This window comes from Cherax quadricarinatus, chromosome 91, assembly GCF_038502225.1.
Source record: "Cherax quadricarinatus isolate ZL_2023a chromosome 91, ASM3850222v1, whole genome shotgun sequence".
NCBI classification, from domain to species: Eukaryota; Metazoa; Arthropoda; class Malacostraca; order Decapoda; family Parastacidae; genus Cherax; species Cherax quadricarinatus.
This window is the reverse complement of record NC_091382.1, coordinates 6,714,955-6,741,557: the sequence shown is the minus strand read 5'-3', so window position 1 is coordinate 6,741,557 and position 26,603 is coordinate 6,714,955.

Sequence of the window (26,603 nt, the reverse complement as noted above, 5' to 3'; positions counted from 1 at the left end):
TGAATACCTAGACTCTGCAACAGCTGGTTGAGGGTGGGAGTGAATACCTAGACTCTCCAACAGCTGGTTGAGGGTGGAAGTGAATACCCAGCCTCTGCAACAGCTGGTTGAGGGTGGAAGTGAATACCCAGCCTCTGCAACAACTGGTTGAGGGTGGAAGTGAATACCCAGCCTCTGCAACAGCTGGTTGAGGGTGGAAGTGAATACCCAGCCTCTGCAACAACTGGTTGAGGGTGGAAGTGAATATCCAGCCTCTGCAACAACTGGTTGAGGGTGGAAGTGAATACCCAGCCTCTGCAACAACTGGTTGAGGGTGGAAGTGAATACCCAGCCTCTGCAACAACTGGTTGAGGGTGGAAGTGAATACCCAGCCTCTGCAACAGCTGGTTGAGGGTGGAAGTGAATACCCAGCCTCTGCAACAACCGGTTGAGGGTGGAAGTGAATACCCAGCCTCTGCAACAACTGGTTGAGGGTGGAAGTGAATACCCAGCCTCTGCAACAGCTGGTTGAGGGTGGAAGTGAATACCCAGCCTCTGCAACAACTGGTTGAGGGTGGAAGTGAATACCCAGCCTCTGCAACAGCTGGTTGAGGGTGGAAGTGAATACCCAGCCTCTGCAACAACTGGTTGAGGGTGGAAGTGAATATCCAGCCTCTGCAACAACTGGTTGAGGGTGGAAGTGAATACCCAGCCTCTGCAACAGCTGGTTGAGGGTGGAAGTGAATACCCAGCCTCTGCAACAACTGGTTGAGGGTGGAAGTGAATATCCAGCCTCTGCAACAACTGGTTGAGGGTGGAAGTGAATACCCAGCCTCTGCAACAGCTGGTTGAGGGTGGAAGTGAATTCCCAGCCTCTGCAACAACTGGTTGAGGGTGGAAGTGAATACCCAGCCTCTGCAACAACTGGTTGAGGGTGGAAGTGAATACCCAGCCTCTGCAACAACTGGTTGAGGGTGGAAGTGAATACCCAGCCTCTGCAACAACTGGTTGAGGGTGGAAGTGAATACCCAGCCTCTGCAACAGCTGGTTGAGGGTGGAAGTGAATACCCAGCCTCTGCAACAGCTGGTTGAGCGTGGAAGTGAATACCCAGCCTCTGCAACAGCTGGTTGAGGGTGGAAGTGAATACCCAGCCTCTGCAACAGCCGGTTGAGGGTGGAAGTGAATACCCAGCCTCTGCAACAGCCGGTTGAGGGTGGAAGTGAATACCCAGCCTCTGCAACAGCCGGTTGAAGTCCAGGGATATACTCTTTCCTTCTCTCCTTTTTGTTAGTGTGACTTTGTAAATGGTTCAAGTCGGACCGAAAAGTCATCGTAAGCTCCTCTCTCCTAAGTGCGGGTTATCTGTGTATTGTTCCAGTCACGGTATTGTGTCTCTTTTGTTATTTACATATGGTCATACCCTAAACTATTAAATTGTCAGCTGTTATGGAGGCGGTGGCTCCCAAATTTAAGAAATGTTCTTTTGCAGAGTCGAACAAATGAGGAAGAACTTTTTTGAAGAAGTATTGCCAGATGGAGCTAAGACAGCATGCGACCTAATGGTCATGTCAGAGCCATTTGAGCCATTACTAATCACTTGTTTTTCTACCAGATTACGACGAGTCCACACCCCTCTTCCCATTAAAATTTGTGTGCACGGTTTACAGGCTTCTGGTGATTTTTTTTAGGCGATTAGACTTTTCTATATAATTTCCGACCACCAGGAGTCAAATTTTGTAAAATATTTCCATGTAGTTTTGGGAGATTTTCAGTCTCCCACACCAGACCCTTAGGACTGTGAGGAAATGGTATGGTGATACCGACAAGATGTGGAAAAAGACACTTATGTACAGTTCAGAACATTTCAATTCAATGAAGCTAAACTAGTTATTAAAGAAGACGACTTAAGACGGAGAAAATGCATTGAAGCTGCACTGATTTCTGTCAGTAACTCTATAAAGCAAAAATCCGGTAGTTACAGTGTTTCAAAATTACTAAGCAAGAGGATATTACCCATCCTGAGAACTGGTGTTACTTGATGCCAGCAGGTCCCTCTCTTGCCTCACCTCCTTAGTTCCATTACTACTACTACTACTACTACTACTACTACTACTACTACTACTACCTCTACCCACGCATCACCTCACCTGACTCCCGCCACTATATATATGTGTGTTTTCTTAGTTTTCTCTGTATTAGGACTGAAGAAGCCACTCGTGGCGAAACGTTTCCTTTAATAAATGTCCTGAACTGTACATAAGTGTCTTTTTCCACACCTTAGGACTGTACTGCATGTTTGTTATACCCAGTACCAGATGGACCTGGGATCAGGGATTACTAATCGAGCTATTGTCCCTTTGACCTGATCTGTGACCATTAGCCGTTTTGGGGAATTGCATGCTGGTGAGGATGCTCATTCTTCTCTCTGAACATTTTCTCGGTTTCAGAGGCGAATGGTACCAGTGAACCTGCCAGTCAGCCGAGGATGACGCTGTGGAACCGTGCGGTAGTGCTACATATTCTGCAGGATGGAGAGCAAGTACTGGCATTGAACATCAAAATGGTATACAATACCGACAGGTTGTTAGGTAAGACACATATGCAACAGTTAGACAACTTTATTCCGAAACGTTTCGCCTACACAGTAGGCTTCTTCAGTCGAATACAGAAAGTAGGCAGGAACAGTAGAGATGTGAAGACGATGTAATCAGTCCATCACCCTTGTAGTCGTAGAATTTGAGGTTGTCAGTCCCTCGGCCTGGAGAAGTTCAGTTCCATAGTCAGGAACTATGGAACTGAACTTCTCCAGGCCGAGGGACTGACAACCTCAAATTCTACGACTACAAGGGTGATGGACTGATTACATCGTCTTCACATCTCTACTGTTCCTGCCTACTTTCTGTATTCGACTGAAGAAGCCTACTGTGTAGGCGAAACGTTTCGGAATAAAGTTGTCTAACTGTTGCATATGTGTCTTACCTAACAAGTACTGGCATTGAAACCGATTCCAGGGAATGTCTTCAAAGCAATGTAAAATGGACCGTAAACGGTGGTGGAAAAAGTCTCCACTGTAAATTATAAAATTCACATATCCGGAAGGCGAAAGACTGAGCGTAATGCATATCTGCCTAATTTAAGGCCGTATCATCAGAGATCTGGAATATCGAGAGTTTCAGTGATACATGAACTTTTGCAACTCAGTAATGTGTTTGTAATGGCAGATGAACATTTAAGATATCCAAAAGTTTAGAAGCCCTTGGAATATGCATGTTTGGCCTTACTGAGAAAAGTGTTAGAGAGTTGGTTCCGTCCCTACGCAACTTTGTGAAGTTTTTATGGGATGTCGGTAAGAAAAGCAAGTTGATTTCCCATGAGATAAATGCTAGTGAAGCCGAGAAAATGTATCTGCATAAAAAAGTGGTGTATGAAAGAAGAAGCGAAGTTTTTCCCTAGAATATTTTGACTGTACACAGCGAGTCAGTGGACATGGCTCTGTTTCACGGGACTCAAACCGTATGACACCCTGAGTCGGCGGGTCAGCATATGACTTAAGACCCGCGTTAGGAAGGACTCGATACGTTTATGCTGTTAGTGGCCCTATAAACCCCAACAGCAACCCGCGTCAGGAAGGGCTCGATACGGCGTGTGCTGTCAGTGGCCCTATAAATCCCAACAACAACAACCCGCGTCAGGAAGGGTTCGATACGGCGTATGCCGTCAGTGGCCCTATTAACCCCAACAACAACCCGCGTTAAACACTTGTCTTCTTCCTAAAAAAATCTTACCTATTTCACTGACTTTAATAATAATATTTCACTGGCATGTCAGGCTATTCTCGAGGCGAGAATCATCACAGTGAAACTGTTATTCGAAACGCATAGTGAAACAGCTTGATGAACCTTATTACTGAACTTAATTACTGAACCTCATCCGTGAGAGTTCCAAGTGAATTTTGGGATCATAAGTATACAATACCGACAGGTTGATGAATAAGACACATGTACAACACCTGTTTTTTTGATACTCAGGTGTTCCACTTGTGTTATTCATCGCTAAGTGAGGCTGATCATCAACAAACTCCCGCTGATCGAAGCTTCGTTCATTATTTCCGTCATGGTTGTAAACACCGAGAGGCTGTATCTCCCTTACCCGAAAGGTCTATTTCAGCGTATATATGTAGAGAGTGTACTTTAATTCCTATTTTAGGGATTAATGCATTTTTTCTTGGTGATGCAAAGGTTACAGTGTAGCCTTAATGACCCTCGTGTGGTCCATGAGCCTTACTGATCCGAATCTTTCTATTCATTTTTTTTTATATTTTATTTATAATATACAATACATTAACAAAAGCATACAGCATGAGAGCATCGACAGACAATATAAATTCATCAATTTCTATACACTGCAATATGCAGTAATATGTCATGCAGCTGATGGGTGAATACTGCCATATACATAATTCATTACTACAAAATATAACTATTCAAGTAATACAAAATAAAGAATCCTCTTACTCCTTCCCGACTGCTAATTTCAATATACACACACAATAATTACATGCCGCAAAAATGCAAGCAGTATAACCCCCCTTCCTGTTTACCCCAGCTCACCAAAATGTACAGCATTTCACCGTTGTTTATTTAACTTATAAACTAACCATACTAAATTAAATTTAAGAACATATTATATTGAAAACAATAACAACTCTACAGTAGTGAAAACGCCAGCTGCTGTCCTAATATTATTTATATATACATATGTATATATATATACATTAGAAACTGAATTAGTTTACAATGGGAGTCAAATTCTATCTTTATTGCTGTCCCATGCAGCATTCTCAGACTTCTACTTTTATACGCTACTACGATAGCCTTCTGCAGAAGGCATTAATTAACAATATTAAATAACTACTAAGAACGCATGAACTCAGCACTCCCATGCACATCCCAATTACACACAATCGTTCTCTCTTGCACTTATCACTCACCCACGCACATGCACACCAAACCAACATCTTTCGTTTGGCAAGCCCGTTTGGTACCCCCCCTTTTTTTTATCGAATGCTTTACACAACAATCTAAACCCACTTCCCCCGCCCCTCAACTCTAGCAACTCCCCAACAGTTATGGACCTGTAACCCTCAGTGAAAGCTCCCTCCCATCTCCTCCCATAAATTTCCCGATTCCTATTCATTGTCCTACAAAAAATCCTCGCTAAAACTCGTTTCCTCGTCTCCCCATTATCCACCCCTCTCATTCCCCACGATATATACACGAAATCCACCACGATATAAGCTACTCCCCGTGCCACATTCTCCCCCCCCCTATATCAAAACTCAGCGCTCTCAACACTGACACCCAATTCCTCCTATCCTCCTGACCACTTTCCCCAGCCATTCCCTCACACTCCCCAAATAATCGCAAAAGCATACCACGTGATAGGCTGTTTCCAACTCCCCACATAACCCACACCAACCCTCCTCTACCACACGTCTGTTTCTGAGGACTGATCCAGTAGGCAGAATCCCGTGTAAAAATTTAAACATGATCTCTCGCACCCTGGGCCCTAGCTTTAGTTTACCGAACAGACTCCATATAGCGCCCCATGCATACATCGGGAACAGCCCCTCAACTGGGGCCGTCTCCTCTACCCTCAATATTCGATATAAATCCCTCACCTTTAATTTGTCTGGCTCGCGCGCCCACAAAAGTGCCCTCAACAAAATCTCACACTCCCTCCATTCCCCATTCACATACATTCCCCTCAAAATATCATGTAACCTTTGCATGCATGTCCCCCTCTGTCCCCCTAATCTTTTCCACTCCCACCTGACGAAAATGCATTTCACCCTCCTTCCCAGGTCCAACAAACCTAAACCTCCCTTCCTCACCGGCAAAGTCACCACCTCCCTCTTCATCCATTCACATCCTGAGCCCCATAAGAACCTAAAGACACTTCTAAGGATACGAGTAATCTCAGCCCTCAGCAATGAAAAAACTGCTGCTACATACCATACCTTACTGTACAGAAATACGTTAATAACAATCGCCCGTTGCAACAATGTCAAGTGATAAGGCCGTAACATTCCCAACCGATGTTCCACGCGTTCCACCATTCTCAACGAATTCGCCTCCCTAGCCTCCCGTATGGTCGCTCTATACGAAATGCCACATATTAATAACTGCCCTTCCTGCCTTCTCACCACATCACAGTCCCAATCAACTCTGTCTCTCCACTCCCCTAGCCCCATGATCTTTGTTTTCTCAACGTTTACCGTCATGCCTGTCGCCCCTCCAAACATGCCAACCACCCCTCCCAACTCTCTCAATCTTGTTCCCTTCCGGACTAGGAGTGTCGTGTCATCCACGTAACCTACCACATGATGCCTAATCAAGCCCTCCCTCGACCCCTCCTCACCACACACTCTGGTCTCAACCAACCTATAAAATGGATCTTGCACACATGCAAATAATAACTGTGATAGTGGGCAACCCTGCCTCAAGCCCCTATCCATGTTCACCACACCTCCCACACGTCCATTGATCTGAATTCTCGCTTTTGCCCCTTTATACAACGTTTCAACCCACCCCTCAATCTCATCCCCAAAACCTTGTTTGCTAAGGATCTGTCTTAAACCCTCCCTTTCCACCTGATCATAAGCACCCTGCCAATCAATCGCCACCATACCCCCTCCTTCCTGCGTCCCCTCAAAACTCTCAACAAACCCCTTTAGAATTCCGTGCCCCATGACCATCGACCGTCCTGGCAACCCTAGTTGACCTTTTGAAACTACACGTCCCACTACACATTTTAACCTATTCCCCAAAATCTTCGCGAACAATTTATAGTCCTCACACATGAGAGTAATCGCCCTGTAATCCTTAAGTGTACTCTGCCCCTTACCCTTGGGCACAAGCACTACGACCCCTGTACTTTGCTTCTCGCCCAATTCTCCCCCGTCTTTCATTCTATTGAACAGCGTTACTAAAAAAACCCTTAACAGATCCCAATGTTTTAAGTAAAATTCACTTGGTAGTCCATCAATACCTGGTGCTTTGCCTCTGCACATGTCTACAAGCGCTCTCCATATCTCCCCCTCTTCAATCTCACCACCCAAAGCTTCCCTGTCCTTTCTCCCCAGAGCTACGGGCTCTACAGCACACACCCCATCAAGATCCTCCCTATTAACTCCTTTACTTTTCCAATAATGCCCATACCACGCATCCGCGAACATACTCATCACCTCCGTTGTTTTTAACACCTGCCCCTCCCTAAACCCTTTCACCTCAGTGTGCACTTCCAAATCTGCTATTGTGGTCGCTGTCCTCCTCTGCTGTTGTCTCCTCAACACACATGCCGATGGCTTGTCCCCCCAAAGCACTTCCTCCACACCTGCCTGCACCCGCACCGCATGAAATCTCTCCTCCTGCACCTCTCTTATCCTGCTCTTCAGATCATCTATTGCCTCTGTTTGGAATACCCCTCCCACTACTCCTTGCTCATGATAGTATCCCATTCTACTTTCCAAATAATTTGTTAATCCATACTTCAGTCGATTTATACGCTTCCCCTCACCCACGTAAAACCTACGAATCCTCTCCTTGGCCACACTGTCCCACCACCGTACAACATTATCAACCCTTTTTGCCTCCTCACTTAGCTTCCTCCACAACGAAGCAAACCCCACCTCCACTTACTCATCCTCAAGGAGTCGCGTGTTTAATTTCCAGTAGCTTTCAAACCGTTTCACTAACGAGTCCCATGCTACCCCCACCACCACTGCCCTGTGATCTGAATAAATTGCTTCAATAGTGTTAAAAGACTCCACTGAAACCCCTTGCGTTATATAGATCCTATCCATTCTAGCTGCGTATTCCCTCCTTACATACGTATGTTGCACTTCACCTATTCCACCCCAAAATGCATCTCGTACCTCAATATCTCTACACAGATCTCGCAACACGTTTGAAAAATTTCCCGCCCCCGCTGGCATCACATCAAATCTCCGTATTATACAATTCCAATCTCCCCCAATCAATGCAACCCTGGGCAGCGCTCTCAAGAAATACACCAGATCATCCCTTACAAATGCCGATTTTACCCTCGCATCGTTCTCCGCCGGAGCATACACTCCAACAAAGGACACGCGTTCACGCATCCACCACCCGTCCACTCTCATTATTCTTCCCTCACCCCCCCCCCCTCAAACCTTTGCAAAACAAACGGGCTTGCCTCACGAATTAAAACACCTACTCCACCTTTTAAACGAGTCGTTGGAGTTACAAAAGCCCTATATCCATCCACCTCCAGCAATTTTCCTGTTTTCAAGTTATGCTCTTGTATAAAGGCAACATCTACCTTGTAACGATACAGCAGTCCTCCCAACCATACACACTTACCACTCTTACATAAACCATTAACATTAATTGTCATACACCTTAGGCCTGCTTACGTTTTCCACCCACTTTTCCCCACCACATTTTTCCGCTGTCCAGTAGCCTCATACACACCGTCCTTGGCACTCGCCCCATCCCCTCCACTCCTAACCCCTTGCTGGCGTTTCTTTTTCTCTGTGCCTCTACACACACCTTCAATCCCCGCCTTTTTCCCTGGTCTTTGTGCTGGAGTGAGGACGTCATCCGAGTCAGACGTGACAACTGCCCTCTTCCTCGACACTTCCTCTTCCGCCATGCTAGTCTCCTGACCTTCCTCATTGTGCACCTCCACCTCTATCACCTCATTCCCCTTCTCACTACTTGGCCAAGCCGACATTACATTCCTTTCTTCAGACCCGCATGCTTCCCCTTGTCCCGGTACCTGGTCTCCCGTCGTTACCTCTGTCAAGGCTTCCTCCGATTTAAGGAACATCTCCTGCAAAACTGTCTCAAGCACTACGTCAATTTCTACGTCATTCGGTACGTCCTTGTCCGCCTCGTACATCACATCCTCTGCAGACGCACTCAATTGCTGCACTGCACCCTCATGCTCCACCTCACGTTGCATTTCCTCCACTTCCTCACTCCACAATCGACCACGCCTACGTCCATCTTGGCGGTTCTGATCTGTCACTGTAGGTCCTCGCCTCGTAATGTCACTCCTTGGTATTCCCTGGCCAGTCCTCCGCCGCACACATTCAGCCGCTATGTGATCATAACCATCACACAGTCTACAAGTTCTACGTTGGCCAGCGTAAGTTACGAGTATTTGTGTCCTAAATTCCTCTAAGAACACATACGAAGGTATAGGTTGCCTCAGAGTCATCTTTAGGCTAAAACTACCTTCTGGATAACCCACATAAGCCCCTGCCGACCACTTGCCTTGTTGAGCTACGTGTACTGTTCCAAACTTCCCGAACACACTACGTAGGTCAGCTTCATTTGCCTCGAAAGGCACATTACGTAACTTTACATACGTAAATTGACTCAAAACATCGACCATCTTTACCAGGATGCCCTCGTTAACCTCGATAGCAACATCCTGATAATGATCAAGTAGATCCTCATACACCTGTGATGACAGCAGTTTCACGAACATTCGGTAGTTTCCATTAAAGGCTACACCGTAAAGGTCGCAATCCTCAATCCCATATGTCTCTCGAATAATCAGAGGGAACAACAACTCCCTATTAACTCCTTTACAAAGTAAAGGAGTTAATAGGGAGGATCTTGATGGGGTGTGTGCTGTAGAGCCTGTAGCTCTGGGGAGAAAGGACAGGGAAGCTTTGGGTGGTGAGATTGAAGAGGGGGAGATATGGAGAGCGCTTGTAGACATGTGCAGAGGCAAAGCACCAGGTATTGATGGACTACCAAGTGAATTTTACTTAAAACATTGGGATCTTTTAATGGGTTTTTTAGTAATGCTGTTCAATAGAATGAAAGATGGGGGAGAATTGGGCGAGAAGCAAAGTACAGGGGTCGTAGTGCTTGTGCCCAAGGGTAAGGGGCAGAGTACACTTAAGGACTACAGGGCGATTACTCTCATGTGTGCGGACTATAAATTGTTCGCGAAGATTTTGGGGAATAGGTTAAAATGTGTAGCGGGACGTGTAGTTTCAAAAGGTCAACTAGGGTTGCCAGGACGGTCGATGGTCATGGGGCACAGAATTCTAAAGGGGTTTGTTGAGAGTTTTGAGGGGACGCAGGAAGGAGGGGGTATGGTGGCGATTGATTGGCAGGGTGCTTATGATCAGGTGGAAAGGGAGAGTTTAAGACAGATCCTTAGCAAACAAGGTTTTGGGGATGAGATTGAGGGGTGGGTTGAAACGTTGTATAAAGGAGCAAAAGCGAGAATTCAGATCAATGGACGTGTGGGAGGTGTGGTGAACATGGATAGGGGCTTGAGGCAGGGTTGTCCGCTATCACAGTTATTATTTGCATGTGTGCAAGATCCATTTTATAGGTTGGTTGAGACCAGAGTGTGTGGTGAGGAGGGGTCGAGGGAGGGCTTGATTAGGCATCATGTGGTAGGTTACGTGGATGACACGACACTCCTAGTCCGGAAGGGAACAAGATTGAGAGAGTTGGGAGGGGTGGTTGGCATGTTTGGAGGGGCGACAGGCATGACGGTAAACGTTGAGAAAACAAAGATCATGGGGCTAGGGGAGTGGAGAGACAGAGTTGATTGGGACTGTGATGTGGTGAGAAGGCAGGAAGGGCAGTTATTAATATGTGGCATTTCGTATAGAGCGACCATACAGGAGGCTAGGGAGGCGAATTCGTTGAGAATGGTGGAATGCGTGGAACATCGGTTGGGGATGTTACGGCCTTATCACTTGACATTGTTGCAACGGGCGATTGTTATTAACGTATTTCTGTACAGTAAGGTATGGTATGTAGCAGCAGTTTTTCCATTGCTGAGGGCTGAGATTACTCGTATCCTTAGAAGTGTTTTTAGGTTCTTATGGGGCTCAGGATGTGAATGGATGAAGAGGGAGGTGGTGACTTTGCCGGTGAGGAAGGGAGGTTTAGGTTTGTTGGACCTGGGAAGGAGGGTGAAATGCATTTTCGTCAGGTGGGAGTGGAAAAGATTAGGGGGACAGAGGGGGACATGCATGCAAAGGTTACATGATATTTTGAGGGGAATGTATGTGGGTGGGGAATGGAGGGAGTGTGAGATTTTGTTGAGGGCACTTTTGTGGGCGCGCGAGCCAGACAAATTAAAGGTGAGGGATTTATATCGAATATTGAGGGTAGAGGAGACGGCCCCAGTTGAGGGGCTGTTCCCGATGTATGCATGGGGCGCTATATGGAGTCTGTTCGGTAAACTAAAGCTAGGGCCCAGGGTGCGAGAGATCATGTTTAAATTTTTACACGGGATTCTGCCTACTGGATCAGTCCTCAGAAACAGACGTGTGGTAGAGGAGGGTTGGTGTGGGTTATGTGGGGAGTTGGAAACAGCCTATCACGTGGTATGCTTTTGCGATTATTTGGGGAGTGTGAGGGAATGGCTGGGGAAAGTGGTCAGGAGGATAGGAGGAACTGGGGTGTCAGTGTTGAGAGCGCTGAGTCTTGATATAGGGGGGGGGGGAGAATGTGGCACGGGGAGTAGCTTATATCGAGGTGGATTTCGTGTACATATCGTGGGGAATGAGAGGGGTGGATAATGGGGAGACGAGGAAACGAGTTTTAGCGAGGATTTTTTGTAGGACGATGACTCGGCATCGGGAAATTTTTGGGCGGAGAGGGGTGGGAGCTTTCACTGAGGGTTACAGGTCCATAACTGTTGGGGAGTTGCTAGAGTAGAGGGGCGGGGGAAGTGGGTTTAGATTGTTGTGTAAAGCATTCGATAAAAAAAAGGGGGGGGTACCAAACGGGCTTGCCAAACGAAAGATGTTGGTTTGGTGTGCATGTGCGTGGGTGAATGATAAGTGCAAGAGAGAACGATTGTGTGTAATTGGGATGTGCATGGGAGTGCTGAGTTCATGCGTTCTTAGTAGTTATTTAATATTGTTAATTAATGCCTTCTGCTGAAGGCTATCGTAGTAGCGTATAAAAGTAGAAGTCTGAGAATGCTGCATGGGACAGCAATAAAGATAGGATTAGACTCCCATTGTAAACTAAGTCAGTTTCTAATATATATATATATATATATATATATATATATATATATATATATATATATATATATATATATATATACATATATACATAATATTAGGACAGCAGCTGGCGTTTTCACTACTGTAGAGTTGTTATTGTTTTCAATATAATATGTTCTTAAGTTTAAATTAGTATGGTTAGTTTACAAGTTAAATAAACAACGGTGAAATGCTGTACATTTTGGTGAGCTGCGGTAAATAGGGGGGGTTATACTGCTTGCATTTTTGCGGCATGTAATTATTGTGTGTGGATATTGAAATTAGCAGTCGGGAAGGAGTAAGAGGATTCTTTATTTTGTATTACTTGAATAGTTATATTTTGTAGTAATGAATTATGTATATGGCAGTATTCACCTATCAGCTGCATGACATATTACTGCATATTGCAGTGTATAGAAATTGATGAATTTATATTGTCTGTCGAAGCTCTCATGCTGTATGCTTTTGTTAATGTATTGTATGTTATAAATAAAATATAAAAAAAAATAAGGATTAAAGTAAGCCATCAGTATTTATACTCTAAAATATACACATCTCAGTGTGTATAACCTTACCGTACGTCAGAGAAACAGGCTAACTACCCAAACAACCCAATGGTCTGAAGTGATTTGCTTAGGGTTCACTGAGTGTGTCGACGGTATGCTTCCTCATTTGCTGGGCAGATACCGTACTGAGAAAGTGAAGAGTGCTGTGATAGTGACTTTGTGTTGTGATAGTGACTCGAAAGGTGTTGTGATAGTGACACGAAGGGTGCTGTGATAGTGACTAGTGCGTGTGTTGTGCAATTAATTTTGTTAAGAAATACGATGCCTGGTTACGTTTATACGTCAATAATGAATACTGGTAAGTTTTTGTGTGTGTTAAAAGGGCAAGTTGTGACATTTGTTTTCTAGGGGTGAGGCTACTGGTAACATAAGAACATAATGTAGGAACACTGCAGAAGGCCTACTGGACCATACAAGGCAGGGGGGGGCTCTTGATTCAAGGTAACTGGCTTATCCTTCCTTGGATTGAACTTAAATGACTCGCATTACGTTGCCTCTGATCCTTACGGGTTTAGTGCTCCCCCACTAATATAATAATTATTATAATTTTGATAGTGCACATACTCTTTATATCCACAGTTTCTATGTATTGATACATCTGTACAGGTGTAAAATAACCACTGTGAAAAATTGTAAAATTCCAGGTGCTTTCGTGAGTTCTCACATGATCAAGGTTATTGATAATAAGAGAAATTACCAAAGGGCTTGGAATTTCACTATTTTTTATCAGTGTTTGTTTTACATATGGTGATATCACCTGTCCACCTTGATCTTATTGCATCTGTACAGGTGTATGTATTGTTGCAGGTAAGGTGATGGCTGTCAGTGTTGCCAGCAAGACTCAATGATGCAACAACCTTGCTAAACCATCCTTCAATGTAAGGTGAGCACTGTAGCAGTTTTATTTTTTAAACCACTAAACCAATATGCTGAGCTGCTGTTTTAACTCTTGTCAAACCCCAGATCTGTCAGTAGTATATTACTACTATTATGCTGTTTGACCTTTCTGGGTTTATCGCTTAGTTCTGATTAATAATAATTATATGTATGTTACGTTTAATATAAAATATTCTTTATTATAATTATTACGTACTACTGGCTATAATTATGGTTTTTAAAGATGGAGGAGTAAGCTAGCGGAAGGCCTCGGTCAGATGACCAAAACTTCTGTTGTGGGTCATTATTTGACTAAGACCCGCGTCAGGAAACACTTGTCCTGTTTCCTGACAAATGTTATACCTACCTATCCCCTCAAGGGAGGTTCCTTGATGTTGGCGAGGGGCTCTTGATCTAGGGAATTGGATCTGTGCTTCAGTTCCCTGAATTAAATCTTCCACATTCCCCCCACAGGCGCTGTATAATCCTACGGGTTTAGCGGTTCCCCTTTGATTGTATTATTATACCTATTATTTCCCAGGATGCTACTCACACGAGTCTACTAACACCCAAGAACCTATTTACTGCTAGGTGAATAGGAGTAGCAGGTGCTAGGTGACTTGCCTGTACTCTCGCGCAGCCTGGGAGTCGCACCCGGGTGTTTTCTATTGTAAGCCGAGGGCTCATACAGGCGGTCAGTTATTACTTTCCTGAAAGAATCAGATACGTTAAAAAAATGGCATTGTGTCATTTAGTGCCACGTCTTCCCTCAAGTGCCCCTCAGGGAATGTTCTATAATGTTGGTGAGGGGCTCTTGATTTAGGGAATTGGATCTGTGCTCCAGTTCCCCGAATTAAGCCTGAATGCATTCCACATCCCCCCCAGGCGCTGTTTAATTCTCCGGGTTTAGCGCTTCCCCTTGATTATAATAATAATTCTCTCAAGGGATAGGGAAACTGGGGGGGGGGAGGGTTGCTTGATCCTAGCGAAAGGCTCTTGATTCTAGGAACTGGAGCTGTATAGTCCTTGTGGCTTAGCGCTTCTTTTTGATTATAATAATAATCTAGGAACTGGAGGAACCAATCCCTTGAATCAAATATGATAACTTTTCCAGCTCTGATTAACTAACCGCTTAATTTCTCCTTCTGAATACCATAAGGAAATCCAAACCACGGAACAGATTGGGGTTAGAATCCATGGTTAGGTTTGCTTGCATTCGTATTATTACGATTTCGTGATTAGTAATGATGGTTATTATTAAAACAGTCATCTTCACATCGCTGCACCTCTTAAGGAGGATCCTTGAGGGGAACTGTATCTGTGTTCCAGTTCCCCGAACTGAGCCAGAATACCTTCCGTCCCATCCCCCCCCAGAGGCATTGCATGATCCCTACGGGTTTAGCGCTCATCCAGGATTATAATACTCTACACCATTGCAGGTAGGCGTTGATTTGCTGCTCATCGCGTGAAAGCTTCTCATCAGCTTCAGGTAAGCTTCTCATCAGCTTCAGGTAAGCTCATCAACTTCAGGTAAGCCTTTGCTGTCTTCTAGTCAGGGAGGTTGCGAGGTTCTGACCTGAGGGTAGGTGAGAATGGGAAGGAAGAGGGAGGGAAGGGATGGAAAATTGGAATAGGTTGGTAGGGTGGAGCAGGAGGTGGGGTAGTAGAAGTGAGTGGCCCGACCACTCTGGAGCGTGATGTGCAGAGGTACTGCAGGGCGTTGTGCTGGAGCGAGATGTGCCGCAGGCAGCAGTGTCTGTATAGTAGGGCTGGTTCTCAGATGTCTGGCAGGAGATGGCTGGAAGGGCAGTGGCGTCTAGAAAAACAGGGAAGCTGTTTATCGTGCCTTGTGTATAGCAGTAGCGTGTACACATTACCAGGTACGGTTTCTCCACCTGTTTTCCGTGAATTCTTGACCGAAATGCCTTGATGCTAGCAAGACTTATTTCCTCACTTTGTGATGTATAACACAATGGACGTGAAGTGTCTCATTCCACAAAGGATGCCACTTGATTCTGTCTTCTTGTGGGCTGTCACCTTACTTTTTAAACCTATTTGAGAATCTACTGTTTTAGACTAAGTTGGAACTTGCACTGCTCAAATTAACCCCTGTCTGCAGATTGAGACACTTATGCAGCATATGGGAATCTTTATTCAGGAAACGTTTCGATACACAGTGGCTTCATCAGTCCAATACAAAGAGGAAGGAGTAAGGAGAGGAGGAGTATGAGGTAATCAGTCCCTCAGCCTGGAGTCGATGTGTTCAGTCCATCAATCTTGTAGAATGTACAGCATAGGGCCGTAGACGTGGCTTATATACTGTAGTGAGGTGACTTGAAGCAGACGGAGGCGGGATCATAGTGGTACCATCCACTAGTCGAAGTAGGTCTTTGTCCAAAGGTTGAACAAGCGTTGAAGAATTCTTTGTAAGAAGATCCCATGATGTTGCAGTGTCTGACAGTTGTGATGAATGGTTTGAAAAACCGACAAGTTGAAGATTGAGACACTTATGCAGCATATGGGAATCTTTATTCAGGAAACGTTTCGCCACACAGTGGCTTCATCAGTCCAATACAAAGAGGAAGGAGTAAGGAGAGGAGGAGTATGAGGTAATCAGTCCCTCAGCCTGGAGTCGATGTGTTCAGTCCATCAATCTTGTAGAATGTACAGCATAGGGCCGTAGACGTGGCTTATATACTGTAGTGAGGTGACTTGAAGCAGACACTGCAACATCATGGGATCTTCTTACAAAGAATTCTTCAACGCTTGTTCAACCTTTGGACAAAGACCTACTTCGACTAGTGGATGGTACCACTATGATCCCGCCTCCGTCTGCTTCAAGTCACCTCACTACAGTATATAAGCCACGTCTACGGCCCTATGCTTTACATTCTACAAGATTGATGGACTGAACACATCGACTCCAGGCTGAGGGACTGATTACCTCATACTCCTCCTCTCCTTACTCCTTCCTCTTTGTATTGGACTGATGAAGCCACTGTGTGGCGAAACGTTTCCTGAATAAAGATTCCCATATGCTGCATAAGTGTCTCAATCTTCAACTTGTCGGTTTTTCAAACCATTCATCACCCCTGTCTGCAGCTGGGTTTGTTCTCGTGTTTAATTGTTTACCCTTCCGACATAGACAAGGATGTCAGCCACAGCACCGTGTCTTCCTTTGCAGATGACACCCGAATCTGCATGACAGTGTTTTCCATTGCAGACACTGCAAAGCTCCAGGCAGACATCAACCAAATCTTTCAGTGGGCTGCAGAAAACAATATGAAGTTCAACGATGAGAAATTTCAATTACTCAGATATGGTAAACATGAGGAAATTAAATCTTCATCAGAGTACAAAACAAATTCTGGCCACAAAATAGAGCGAAACACCAACGTCAAAGACCTGGGAGTGATCATGTCGGAGGATCTCACCTTCAAGGACCATAACATTGTATCAATCGCACCTGCTAGAAAAATGACAGGATGGATAATGAGAACCTTCAAAACTAGGGAGGCCAAGCCCATGATGACACTCTTCAGGTCACTTGTTCTATCTAGGCTGGAATATTGCTGCACACTAACAGCACCTTTCAAGGCAGGTGAAATTGCCGACCTAGAAAATGTACAGAGAACTTTCACGGCGCGCATAACGGAGATAAAACACCTCAATTATTGGGAGCGCTTGAGGTTCCTAAACCTGTATTCCCTGGAACGCAGGAGGGAGAGATACATGATTATATACACCTGGAAAATCCTAGAGGGACTAGTACCGAACTTGCACACGAAAATCACCCACTACGAAAGCAAAAGACTTGGCAGACGATGCACCATCCCCCCAATGAAAAGCAGGGGTGTCACTAGCACGTTAAGAGACCATACAATAAGTGTCAGGGGCCCGAGACTGTTCAACTGCCTCCCAGCACACATAAGGGGGATTACCAACAGACCCCTGGCAGTCTTCAAGCTGGCACTGGACAAGCACCTAAAGTCAGTTCCGGATCAGCCGGGCTGTGGCTCGTATGTTGGTTTGCGTGCAGCCAGCAGCAACAGCCTGGTTGATCAGGCTCTGATCCACCAGGAGGCCTGGTCTCAGACCGGGCCGCGGGGGCGTTGACCCCCGGAACTCTCTCCAGGTAAACTCCAGGTAACCCTGTTATTCATTTTCAGTCTTGTTCGTTATATTGGAGTGTTGCACATACAGTGGAAGTCTGCTATGGACGTTTTCGAAAACCAGGTATGCTGGATGATAACTTCCTTTGCGAAAACCATGTATGTCGGATCGTGTTCCTGCCTTTACATTGTTCTCTAAGAACATTGTTAGCTCTTCAAAGCTTGCAATCCCATCATTTGTATTCAGCGGCTGTGTCATCTGCTTACCAAGTATGAAAACAGTCATTTGTTTGGTCCCTGATTATTCTGGTGACTAGGGCAATGATACTGCAGAAGACGTTGCATTTTCCGCAGTAAAGAAAGTGTCCATCCCTCGAAAGGATGTGCCCTATTCCAGCTATTTTCCAGTTTTGTCTAAGAGCATTAGAGATCGATGACTAGGTCATTACTCATACTTAGATGATAATACATTAGTCTTGCCGAAACAGTTGACTTCTTGGTCGACTCATGAATTGTCGTGTTGGGGAGATTGTTTTGGTCGCAGTTGAGGCACACACGGGCTGTGGGGGTACGGAATGTTAAAACCAGAGGTTTGCTGAGTTGGAGAAGGAAGCATACGTAATAATGGAATGTGGAGAAGTGGTAGGTGGGAGGGTGATGCGAGGGTGGGTAATAAAGGTAAAGGGCCCAACCACTTCGGGTATATTGACAAAGGCACATTTGTATACAAGATAAATGGGTTCATGACAGCTAATTGATGGAAGGTAATTTTTTATATTCCCAGTTTTGTTTTTGTGCTGGAGGCAAGTTTTTGCGATTAGTTGTAAGGCTTTTGCTGGAGCTAGTAGTTAGCTGATCTGATTCTGAGGCGACGTCCTGTCATACGTGGTTTGTAGAAGTTGGTTAGATGCAAGGTATCAACATTAAGGATAGTTTGATTTGTCTTGAACATATTGGATCAGGTGGTAATCATTCTTCTAAATCTTCAGAGACATCAATCAGAATCTTTGGACGTGGGAAGTCCTTGTGACTGAAACGTCGGAGTTTGTTGGAGTGGACATGCTTTGGGTTCTGTAAGGAGGTGTAATGATGTAGTCAGTGGTGTTAGCTGGCTGGAGAGGATTTTCTCTGCTATAAAGTTCTAGCATGGTATATAGTTGTCATTTCTTTGGATTGTCCAACCTGACGTTTCTGCATCGATCTCCTGCTGGATGATTCTGTCCCACAGTCTGGTGCCTCTGATAAAGCGGAGTGCCTTGTTCAGGACTCTGTGAAACTGTAACATATTTTCTTTGTTAGTGACATGGAAACACAAAGATAGCCAAGCGTAGGTCTGATCTTGTATAAGTGTTTTTGATATGGGAGGGAGGGCCTGATTAAACATGTTCAGTTGTCTGAGGCGGGTTTTTGCTAAGTTTACCTTTGTGGTGACGCGTGACAGAGGATAATCTGTTGATTTCGTATCCCAGGATCTTACTCGGGTTTCTGATGGTGATGGGTGTACCTCTGACGAAGATACCACCGTTGTTTACAATTGTTGTGGCATAACGTCCAAAAGTGCTGATGAAGACCTTATTCGGATTGGTCGTGATTCTCCATTTCTTCTCCCAGTTGGCTGTTCTTCGCAATTCCGTGTTCATTTTATCTATACCCTCTCATGCTTTCCCCCCCTCCCCCCAGATGTGGAGTTGAATGATACTAAATGGATAACATAGTCAGCAAATTGTGTAATGATAGTGTCATTGCATTCTGGTTGGAGACGGTCATTTACATAAATATTGAAAAGAATAGGGCTCAAGCACGATCCCTGTGGCACTCCAGCTGTTGGTGTGAATGACTCCACCAACTTGCATTTAAAGATGGGAATGATGCTTATACATGTTAAGATGTATACAAGTCTAAGAAAAGCCTTGATGCGATATGGAACGTCAGCAAGTTTGAGTATGAGGCTGTTGTGCCATACGCTGTCAAATGTTGTGTACATCCCGACTAGCAATCCGGGCGAGGTTACCCCGTTCCCACTGGTTGTCCACGGCATCGATGACATTGGAGTGATGGGCTCCTCTGTGGGTCCTAAAACCGAACTGCTTTTCAGTGAAGAGATGATGGAAATCCATGTAATAATTCAGCATATTAGAGATGATTTTTTCAAAGACTTTACCAGTGACTTCAAGCAACTAGTTCTGTGGCTGATGTTTGTCGTTATTGGGCTTAGCAATGAATATCTTGGACCAATCTTTTGGGGTTCAATTGATGGTCAAAATACATGATTATTTGTACTGTGACGTTAAATTACTTGTTTCGTCTGTTTATTAGTTCTTTAGGAAAGCCTTTACAGAACAGATATTTTTTTCTTGACAAACTGACTTGTGCCTATTTCGACTTCTCGGTCAGGGTGGCGTTTTTGATGGGCGGTGTTTCTAATGGGAGGGGCTCTAATGGGAGGGGAGGCTCTGATGAAAGGGGAGCTCTGATGAGAAGGGGCTCTGATGGGAGGGGGGCTCTGAAGGGAAGGGGCTCTGATGGGAGGTGTCTGTGATGGGAGTGAGCTCTGATGGGCGGTGGTCGAGAGGGCACCGACCAGATTATCGATATTTTTATTTAAAAATGCCAAGATGCCAGAAAACCTTAAGAGTGCAAGCAGTCTACCACAGGATGCCAGAGCGCGCGCAAAGGATGCCACAAGGTCATCCCTGGATGCCACAAAGCAATCTCAGGTCTCCAGAAATCATCTTAAGGCTGCCACTCACGAGTAACACTATCTGGCCCTCGACTTTCGTTCCTTTACATAACATAGCTAGTAAGTGGTCCTAGATACTAACTTTGCCTCGTGAGAAGCAACTCTGAGAATCATTTAGTGGTAAAGTTTACAAGAGGATGAAGAAAGTTAGTGAAAAGACGCTTGCTAGGTAGCACCTCGAAGGGCTCCAGCTGGACGGCTTGTACATATATGTTACATGATCGTGGATAATGAGGCAAGTGTGTGTGTGTGTGTGTGTGTGTGTGTGTGTGTGTGTGTGTGTGTGTACGTGTACTCACCTAGTTGAGGTTGCAGGGGTCGAGTCCTAGTTCTTGGCCCCGCCTCATCATACCTCTGCTTAAAGCTATATGTATGGATCCTGCCTCCACTACATCACTTCCCAAACTATTCCACTTCCTGACAACTCTGTGGCTGAAGAAATACGTCCTAACATCCCTGTGATTCATCTGTGTCTTCAAGTTCCAACTGTGTCCCCTTGCTGCTGTGTCCCATCTCTGGAACATCCTGTCTTTGTCCACCTTGTAAATTCCTCTCAGTATTTTGTATGTCGTTATCATGTCCCCCCCGTATCTCCCCTGTTCTCCAGTGTCGTCAGGTCGATTTCCCTTAACCTCTCCTCGTAGGACATGCCTCTTAGCTCTGGAACTAGTCTTGTTGCAAACCTTTGCACTTTCTCTAGTTTCTTTACGTGCTTGGCTAAGTGTGGGTCCCAAACTGTGTGTGTGTGTGTGTGTGTGTGTGTTTGTAAACACTTTTGAGTACATTTCTCGTGTTCTGACGATACAATATACTCTGATCTGATTAAGTTATTTTTACGATTGAGAGCTATCAATATGGCTGAAAGTTGTAATTGTGATTTAACCTTGTGACTGAGAGTTTGTGACTGGCAGTCGTACCTCCATGCAGCTGAAAGCAATATTAACTAGTGCCAACCCATATTCAAGACAAAGAAACACAGTAGTGGGGACAGACCGTAAAGAAGTACGGACTGATGAATTACAGACCGTAAAGAAGCATGGTCTGTCAAATGACAGACCACAGGGAATTTGAGTCAGGGAACAGAAGATACTCTAAATTCTCAGCAACTTGTGCTAGTAAACACGTAATATTGGATAAAAATTATATTCCATAACATTTATCTTACTACTGTATCCATACACTGAATTCCCTAGGGGATTCTTAATTATCGCATTCTCCGGCATATTTACCGTTACGACAGAAGTGTCGTAACGGTAAATCAGTTTTATTCAAGAGTTAATTATCCTCTGTATGCTAACGCTAACACACAGCCTACCATTGAACCTAATCTTGAGCATATAAGACGCAGGATGATTCGCCAAAACTGTAGGGAAAAAGGTGCGCCTTATATACCGGAAAATACGGAAACCCTTTTACGATTACAGACCCTCAATGAACTACACAATTATGTCCTCGTACCCCCCTGCACCAGACTATGGTAACCATTACCATCATTACTATCAGGTACTAGTATGACTTCAACGTATAAGCCTTGGATTTACATATGGATAGTTAATAAAACAACGTCTGATAGTTTAATTTATTAATTTCCTTTTTAAATTGCTGAGATAGTCCCATACCCCCATTATTTGGTTCCGATATCCCAGGTTAAGTTCCACTGCCCTACACTCATGCCTCTACTTACCCATCCACTACTAATCGCCTCATCTTTTCTATCCACCCATTTCTATCTACTTCCCTCCCTTTTATTCACCCATTTCCATCTTCTACTCCTTTCTATCCATTCATTTCCATTTATTCCCCATTCTGTCCACCCATTTCCATATATTCCGCCTTGTATCCACCCATTTCCATATATTCCGCCTTGTATCCACCCATTTCCATCTATTCCTCCTCCTATCCACCCATTTCCATCTTCTACTGCCCTTCTACCCACCTATTTCCATCTTCTCCCATTTCTAACCACCCATTTCCTTCTTCACCCCTTTCTATCCACCCATTTCCATCTACCCCCCTTCTATCCACCAGTTAGCATCTTCTACCCACCTTCTATCCACCCATTTCCATCTTCTACCCCCCCCTTTTATCCACACATTTCCATCTTCTACCCCCCCTTCTATCCAACCATTTCCATCTATCCCCCTTTCTATCCACCCATTTCCACCTTCTACCCCCCTACTATTCACCCATTTCCATCTTCCATCCCCCTTCTATCCACCCATTTCCATCTACCCCCCTTCTATCCACCCATTTCCATCTTCTACCCCCTCTTCTATCCACCCATTTCTATCTTCTAACCCCCCTTCTATCCAGCCATTTCCATCTTCTACCCCTCCTTCTATCCACCCATTTCCACCTTCTACCCCCCCCTTCTATCCACCCATTTCCATCTTCTACCCCTCCTTCTATCCACCCATTTCATCCTTCTACCCTTCCTTCTATCCACCAATTTCCATCTTCTACCCCTCTTTTCATCCACCCATTTCCATCTTTTACCCCCCCCTTTCCATCCACCCATTTCCATCTTCTAAAGTCCCTTCTATCCACCCTCCTTCAATCCAACCCCCTTTCCAGCCACCCTCCTATCCATCCTCCACCCTCGCAGTCTCCCGAACACACACACACACACACACACACACACACACACACACACACACACACACACACACACACACACACACACACACACACACACACACTTCTACACTCGTTAGTGCTCCCTAAACCTCACAATTACTCCAGCTCCTTCACTCATAACGACATCTGTTACTCCAAATAAAAGCATGTGTTAAACCGTCACCGAACAGAACGTATCTTTCCGCACGCAGCTCGATATTTCCAGCCTGATGTAAACGCCTGGATTCCATTTAGTCTAGATTTAATAGTAGTGGCTAAGATTCCAGGACCTAAATTAATCTGATATGGATGTCCTTCAGTTTTATCAGTTTATATATATATATCTTCTAAGGAGATTGATCTGTATACCTCGACCACTTCATTCTACAAGATTGATGGACTGAACACATCGACTCCAGGTTGAGGGACTGATTACCTCATTCTCCTCCTCTCCTTACGCCTTCCTCTTTGTATTGGACTGATGAAGCCACTGTGTGGCGAAACGTTTCCTGAATAAAGATTTCCATATGCTGCATAAGTGTCTCAATCTTCACTTCTGGGGTCCTCTTCAGCAGTATCTGCTGAAGAGGACCCCGGAAAAGGATCGAAATATGTAAATTTCCTGAGTTTTTCTCCATGTGGGTTTTTAAGCACTGACAAGTGTACATTACAATCGTGAACTAAATGCATATCCATGCTAGTGGCTTTCTCTGTGGTTTACAATAATTTATCACATGTAAATCACATAGTGTATACTACATGAAGAAATAACTCTGGTTCGTTTTAGGTTCTCATATCCTCTAAGTTCACATTCATATGAATTTTTGACTGTCCACAAAACACACACACTTTCCATGTAATGCTGCTGGATGCTGTGTAGTTCCTTAGAGCGTTGACATCCCCACGCACGTTTCGTACGTATGGGAATACAGGAAAGAGACGGCGGAGGACTTGAATGTCCACAGCGGGGCTATCTGGTGAGATGATCTCTCCACAAGGGGGCTATCTGGTGAGATGATCTCTCCACAAGGGGGCTATCTGGTGAGATGATCTCTCCACAAGGGGGCTATCTGGTGAGATGATCTCTCCACAAGGGGGCTATCTGGTGAGATGATCTCTCCACAAGGGGGCTATCTGGTGAGATGATCTCTCCACAAGGGGGCTATCTGGTGAGATGATCTCTCCACAACGGGGCTATTTTGTGAGAGGAGCTATCCACAAGGGGGCTATCTGGTGAGATGATCTCTGCACAAGGGGGCTATCTGGTGAGATGATCTCTCCACAAGGGGGCTATCTGGTGAGATTATCTCTCCACAAGGGGGCTATCTGGTGAGATGATCTCTCCACAAGGGGGCTATCTGGTGAGATGATCTCTCCACAACGGGGCTATTTTGTGAGAGGAGCTATCCACAAAGAGGCCTCACTATCTGCCAAGAGGAACTATCCACAACGAGGCCTCACTATCTGCCGAGAGTAACTATCCACAACGAGGCCTCACTATCTGCCGAGAGTAACTATCCACAACGAAGCCTCACTATCTGGCGAGAGTAACTATCCACAACGAAGCCTCACTATCTGCCGAGAGTAACTATCCACAACGAGGCCTCACTATCTGCCGAGAGTAACTATCCACAACGAGGCCTCACTGTCTGCTGAGAGGAACTATCCACAACGAGGCCTCACTGACTGCTGAGAGGAACTATCCACAACGAGGCCTGTCTGCTGAGAGGAACTATCCACAACGAGGCCTGTCTGCTGAGAGGAACTATCCACAACGAGGCCTCACTATCTGCTGAGTAACTATCCACAACGAGGCCTCACTATCTGCTGAGAGGAACTATCCACAACGAGGCCTCACTAGCTGCTGAGAGGAACTATCCACAACGAGGCCTCACTATCTGCTGAGAGGAACTATCCACAACGAGGCCTCACTATCTGCTGAGAGGAACTATCCACAACGAGGCCTCACTATCTGCTGAGAGGAACTATCCACAACGAGGCCTCACTATCTGCTGAGAGGAACTATCCACAACGAGGCCTCAATATCTGATGAGAGGAACTATCCACAACGAGGCCTCAATATCTGATGAGAGGAACTGCCTACTTCGACCTAGATTAAGAAGTGAAAAAGTTACAATTGCAGAGAAGATTATTGTGACGTTTCGGTTGTGAACAGTCTCCTTGTTACATATAGAATTAATCTGCCATCCAGGGATAGAAAAGCAGAAGGCTCTTAAGAGTCAGGCACTCTACCATCCTCCAACTAAGAGCTAGAGAGTAGATATTTAAGTAGCGACTGTATATAGATATCTACTAACGTTAATATATCGAGAAATATCCGTAGCATATGAAGGACGTGAAATTCTCTTTAATTTTGAGGTCAAAAAATATACTATATATGTTCAGATGACAGGGTTAAATAATGATTGCTGGGTATTTTCTTGAGATGTTTTTTTCTTGCAAGAAACCGGCCGTGTCCCACCGAGGTAGGGTGACCTAAAAAGAAAAAAGATTTTTTTTAGCCATTTTGATAGAAATAATTAAAAATCAGCGAATTTTCAGGGGTATAATGAGTAGATTAGTGAGGAGAAATGGTCAGCTGAGTATAATGACAGGACTATTAATAGTATGAACAGTGGTGTATTGACTAAAATAAATTAAATAAACAGTAACAGGTATAAAGACTGGAATAAAGATTAAACAGAATCAACAGAGGCATAATGATTGGTCTCATAATTAAATAACAGTATCAACAGTACCGTTGGCTCCTCCAGTTCTCCACGTTGCATTACTGTTTGAGTCTCGGTGTTCCTGTGTTAACTTTTCATGCAATATGGAGCCCAAACTCGACCTGGCTGGGTTTTATTTGTACTGGTGTTACCTGCCAAAAGCAGAGAGTTTAAACGTGCATAATGCTGCCTTGGAGAGTGAGACACGCACACGCGCACACACGCACACGCGCGCGCGCGCGCACACACACACACACACACACACACACACACACACACACACACACACACACACACACACACACACACACACACACACACACACACACACCACACACCACACACACCACACACACACACCCCACAAACACCACACACACACACACACACCACACACCACACACACACACCACACACACACACCACACACCACACAACCACACACACCACACACACACCACACACACACCACACACACACACACACCACACACCACACACACACCACACACCACACACACACCACACACACACACCACACACCACACACACACCACATACACCACACACACACGCACCCACCACATACACCACACACACCCACACACACACGCACCCACACCACACACACACGCACCCACACCACACACACACGCACCCACACCACACACACACGCACCCACACCACACACACACGCACCCACACCACACACACACGCACCCACACCACACACACACGCACCCACACCACACACACACACGCACCCACACCACACACACACGCACCCACACCACACACACGCACCCACACCACACACACGCACCCAAAACACACGCACCCACAACACACACACACACACACACCACACACACACCACACACACACCACACACACGCCACACACAC